Source organism: Passer domesticus, chromosome 1, assembly GCF_036417665.1.
Source record: "Passer domesticus isolate bPasDom1 chromosome 1, bPasDom1.hap1, whole genome shotgun sequence".
NCBI lineage: Eukaryota > Metazoa > Chordata > Aves > Passeriformes > Passeridae > Passer > Passer domesticus.
Window position 1 is genome coordinate 109,814,870 of NC_087474.1, and position 5,682 is coordinate 109,820,551.

The 5,682-nt window shown below is 39.1% G+C and overlaps 1 long non-coding RNA gene across 1 annotated transcript; it reads right to left on the reverse strand.

Moving 5' to 3' along the window:
* Positions 1–2,050: 2,050 nt before the first annotated feature.
* LOC135289179 (uncharacterized) lies at positions 2,051–5,336 on the reverse strand. The gene is made up of 3 exons (XR_010351973.1): positions 5,256–5,336; positions 4,198–4,221; positions 2,051–3,506 (listed from the first exon to the last, which is right to left on the reverse strand). It is a non-coding gene; the product is annotated as an uncharacterized LOC135289179 (long non-coding RNA).
* Positions 5,337–5,682: the final 346 nt, after the last annotated feature.

The following is a 5,682-nucleotide window of genomic DNA, read 5'->3' on the forward strand; positions in this document are numbered from 1 at the left end:
CTGCGTATTTTCATTCCTGGGGGATGTTCAATCTTGCCTGCACCTTGCACCCAGTTTACATCGTTTTCAGTCCTGATGCAGCTCTCCACTACCTGGTCAGCAGGATGATGAACCAGTCAGTCACGACAGCTGGGTAGGCAGGCCATATAGCAATAGTGATACACCTGCTGCTGAAAGCCACATCTGTGAGGCAAAACAAAGTTTGCTGACTGCAGTGGTGCTGTTTCATTAGTCCAGTTGAAAGACCCAGGTCACCTGATTCTTTGTAAGGGTTTCAGGTTCAGTGTTTAAGCATGGCCCACAGTAAACAGCAGATACAAAACACCGCCGTAGGATGAAGGGAAGGAAAAGAGCACCCATGCATCGTCTCCACAGTACCAGGTAGGTTATTGCACATTTCAATCAAATGTCAGTAACCCTCTACAAATGTAGAGCATACCTATGCATATACAGAGCAATGCATACTTTGAGCTCCTATATATCTGCAGAAAAATGAATAAACAGTGCCAGTGGAAAGCCATAAGATTGTCACCTAGATAAATTGCATAAATCTAATATTCCAGATTGCTGAAAATAGACTTTGGCTGTTTCAGTCAACCATAAATCAGGATCCCTGTTAATCTGGATTTAGAGTGGCTTTCCTGTGCAGTTTTGAGAGTCTCAAAGGAATATACTGTTCACTGATTTATGTACTAGTCTTGCTGAAAAGTTGATTTACCTTTGCTTTCTGCAAACAGTGAATTGCAGCTCACTGGTTTCTCTGAATGTGCAAAGGCTGTACTGTATATAAAGGTGGGAGTTTGACAGTTTGCAGCTAAGTAAATCACACTGATCCCTGTGTTTGCCTTGAGATTTACAGTGCATGCTATAACTTAGCCCCCCAGTGCAAACCCAGAAAACACAGCCAAATAGGAAAATGTTTTGTCATCTTTTCATATGCTAGATCTTCTTTCATTTATCCATTATCTCAAAATCACTCTATGTAAAAAATTCCACTTGGAAAAGCATTACCAATGACACCTAGAAATGTTTTCAAAATTAATTTGACAACAATCTCAACCAGGATATTTCAGCTCTTGAAAACAAATCTCGAGCTTTAGGAAGTTTCCTTTAGATTTCCAGCAGTGCTTGCTTGCTTTAATGTGAGCCACTGCATACATTCACAATTAGAGGAGCAACAGCAGTGAGCATTAATTTTAAAGCCTTTCTTCTCTGAAAGCAAAAGAACTAGGCCCAGCATAGGCATCTCTATTTCAGGGAAGGGGAAAAAAAAAAAAAAAGCCCAAAACTACCAAACCAACCAACCAACCAGTGGAGAGTAGCAGTATTCACATAATGAATTGCAGTCAGTATTCTCCATACCCATCACTCCTGCACATTTGTTAAGAATACCATAATATTTATTTCCATGCATGTGATAAAACACAAAGCTATGATCAGTTACAACATTAGAACACATATTTCAGGATAACACAGCTTCTCAAAGTCACTTTGCCAACCCATTTACCACATTCAATATTTGCAAATGCAGATTCTTTGCCTACAGAGATGACCCAGCTGCCACAATATTGCAGATATCAAGATAGCAGATATTTTTCTTTCTGCTGCTCTATTTGGCAAACTGTAACTTGACATGTTTTTAATAGGAATTTTTTGTGCTTCTGGAAAGAATTCTGCACCTCATTGGCCAGCTGAATAATGTGGAAATATTATCTCCTTTGTAGAAAATTATGCCGCCACTGTCACAATATGAAGACAGCATAATTTATAATTCCTTCTCTCCCTCCTCCTTTCATTTTGGCCTGGGCACTGTGTCACATATCAAATTTCAAGCCATTTTTCATTTTAGGAGCTAATCTGTTTGGTTACTGGAGTGGAATGACAGAACACACCTGTGATCAAAGGGGAAGGTAGATGGAAAAAAAAAAAAACATCTCCTGAGTTCATGTACATCCATTACCCTGACCTTGCTACACAGTGCTTCATATAGCTTTGGTCAATTATTAGACATTTGACAGTTACTGCCAGCACAAAGAAACTATTGAGCAAGTTTGGCATGCATTTTGTTCTTTATTAATTGAAACTGTCTCAAGCAATGACTTGAGAGAGGTCAAACATCTCTTGATAAAAAACATTTAAAATTTCTTTCTGTATAAAGGAGTATATTCACAGTGACAAAATCCAGAAATCATCATTCTTTAAGCTGCAGCAAGACCACCCTCTGTTACCCAAACCAACAGAGTATCAGGACCTTCTTTAGTGAAGAAAACCCAGATTCAAGACCTGGTTTAAACTCATTAAGGGTTTTCAAACACAGATTAGGCTAATTCAGGATTTTCCCCTAGGAGCAGTTTTAAGTGTTTCTTTTGTTCCAGTGGGGAACAAAGAAAACCAAATTTTGAGTGCTGCAGTTTTTCCACAGAGATGGAACTTTTCTCACCCCGTCAGTTCTAATTACCTTCACTCAGATGATGAGAGCATTGACACATGATGGGATTGCAAGGATTACAAGACAAAGCCAAGGGCCACGATCCCAGCCCTGCAACTGCCTCAGTGCTGCGAGGAGGGACAGAGCAGCTGGCACCACACTGTAATGAACCTTTCCCTTACGGCTTACGGATTTCTAAACCAATCTTGGGATTTCATTCTTTTTTTTTCCCCCAAGCTCTGTCGTGACCAGGGAGCATGCTCAAACTAGGAAAGGGAGGAAAAATGGTGTAGAAGGAATCACATCTGAGCAGACAGTGAAGAACCTGGTTATCAGTTCATCTCTGGTACACATTGCTGATTCTGTCCTCTGTTTAACACCTGGGTCGTGCTCCCCTTAATGCTTTTCTGGATCAGTAGAAAATAATAAATTATGAAGAAATAAAGCCAATTCTAGCTGCTTATTTGCTTCCTTCCTTCATTCAGTTGGGAGTAGGAACCAGATGATCTTTAAGGTCCCTTCCAACACAAGCCTATGATTCCACGACTCATTTGAAATAATAAATTATTTGTTGTATCATCTTCCATTGCTACAGAAGCAACTACAATAGAGCAGAAGGTATTGTGAATTCAGTTAACGTCAAAAGTTTGGTAAATTCTTTTAATGGAAACAAATGGGTGGCCTGCTCATGTGACCCACTGCAACAACAACAACAAAAATCACAGAAATAAAAATTAGGAACTGCCTCCTTTCTTTCTCTCCATCCACCTCATGGAAATATTTCCCATGGCTGAGTAATGTGAAATCATCAGAAAATAAAGGACTTTGAAAACTGCCTCTAGATTAAAAAAAAAAAATCACTTTTCCATCAGTTTTAATGAAAGTCATTCAAAATGTAAGATATCTGTCCAGAAGGAGCAGGGAAGTGTAAATACATTATTTTGTAACTGTTGATTTTCCTGGAGAACCTTGCATTGTTACAAGACATATTTTCTTTTTTTCAGAGATAATGCAACCATTTTCTCATCTCTTGGTAAGCTTTTCCCCCACTGGTATGAGAGTCCCCATCTCTCTTCCCCTGAAGGATGAACAATAAAACACATTCATCATTTTCTATTAAGGATTCCAAAAACAGGTATTAGAAATTTCAGAGATACTCATTGCAAAATCCTTATACCATCTTCACAAGCAGAAAACATGATCTTCCAAATTCCATCCTATTCCAGTAGCATGAGGCACTGGCACCCAGCACAAAGCCAGCAAGCCAAATAAAATGGTACCCCCAGTAATAAATAGTGTGCATTTGCTCAAAGGCAAAGTTGTCTCATTGTGGGAAATAGCTACCACTCCACAGCTAGGAGAAGGTAGGTTTGTTCCACTACCCTCCAATATGTCCTAGGAATATTTCCTCTAAAACAACATGGAAGGCATCAACATAGAGGTATTGGACAGCATCCAAAATTCTCATCTCAGTTGCCCTCTCTCAGTGATCTGGTGTGCAATGAAGCCCAAGTACTACTCAAGTCATACTGTACCTCCAGATTCAGGACTGGATTCTGCCCCAATCAAACCCACAGGATTCCGTGACTTTACAGAGAAATGGAAAACATAAACTTTAGTCTGCTTTTTTTGTGAGCTAGAAAAATTCTCTTTAGAAACATCACCTTAGCAATAAGGTCAATGCATTTTGGAGAGTTTGTGCAATTTTTGCAATTGCAGAGCTGTCTGTAAACTGATAGCCGTTTATGCAAAATGAAAAATTTGCATACCTTGAAAGCATATTAGTCAAATATCTGCAAAAAACAACAACAAAAGAAAAAAAAAACAATGAAAACAGAGCTTCTGTTGTGGAACATTTTTGCTAACCAATTTCCATTTTCATACACTCTTCTTATGTCTACTTCTAGCTAAAGTCAGAAAAAGAAATATCATAACTTACTATTCTTTCAATACCTCTACCTTGTTGAAAGGTAGGAAGCTTAGTCAAACACTTGAGCAATTCTGAATAGAAAGAACTGTTGAGCTGTCATCTCAGATTTTGCTGGGGAAAGCATCCCAGTTTGTCAAACTCAAATTTATCAGTTTTAAGTTTGAAATTTACCCATTTCAATTGTAGCAGCTATCTGAGTGTGAAAATAAAAAGTGGGAAGTGAAAAAGGGGAGAAGGGAACTCAGTTAACTCTTCAGAAGACAGCATAACACCATACTCTCAAATACCATAAATCTGTCACCCACAGACCCTGTAATTACAAAATTAAACAACAGAAGATGATAAACAAAGAGCACGTAGTCAAAAAGCTGTGATAACCTCCTCACAGTAGGCCAGGGCTCAACACTTAAAGTTTTCTACTCAGCTTCATTCACAATGGATTCAACCAGAAGCCAGGGAAGAACCATTGTGCCAAAGGCACTTTATCTTTCGTTTAATGCAGAGCTTGGTTTTAAGAAATAGCCATTTTCCAGCAATATGTTTTCACAGGGAAAATTCCCAAAAATATATTCTTAAAAGAAAGCCAGCCTCCAGATCAGAAACCTAGATTAAATAACTTGAAGACATTTCCAAGAAACATCCGTTTCTTCCACATGAGTTTCCAAGTCTGTCCTCATCTACTCCTACTTAATCTTCTATAGTTCTGTTGTTTGTTTGCTTTTCTTGTTAATGAGCTAGAAAAATCCCTGTCTCTTCAGCTACAAATGAATTGCAAAGGAAAAAAATACTTAATGGCATAAAGGATGACTTTTTAGAGCAACACAAAAATTACAAACACTAAAAAACACTCTGGCCTTGCTGATGGAGGAACTGTAAATGGGAAGACATGCAACTCACCTTGTAGCTTATTTTGAGGACAGAAAGTAGAAACATTAAACTTTCTAATGCTGGTACTGTTCACAGGTACTACAGCAATACCTGTAGAGAGACTTGAGCTTGTTCTGCTTGTAGTCCCAAGGTGACAAGAAACCTACAGCTGCGGTTAGTAGGGCACCAGCCCAAGATAATAAAGCTCAGCTGAGAGCAAGGCATGTTAGTTTAGGGCCAGTGCCATGCTGGTTTCTTAGATGGCTTCCAGTCAGCTCAAAGCATGCTCACACCTCCTTGTGAGCGATTGCATGGTCTCTGCTTTAGACAGACACAAAAACATAACATAGGAGCTCAAAATTCTTCGGTTTTGTGGACACACACAGTAGTTAGAAAGGCTCTGCAGGCAGATGTGCTAAGCTCTCCGTTGGTGGGTTGTGCTCATTCCAGGTTCAAC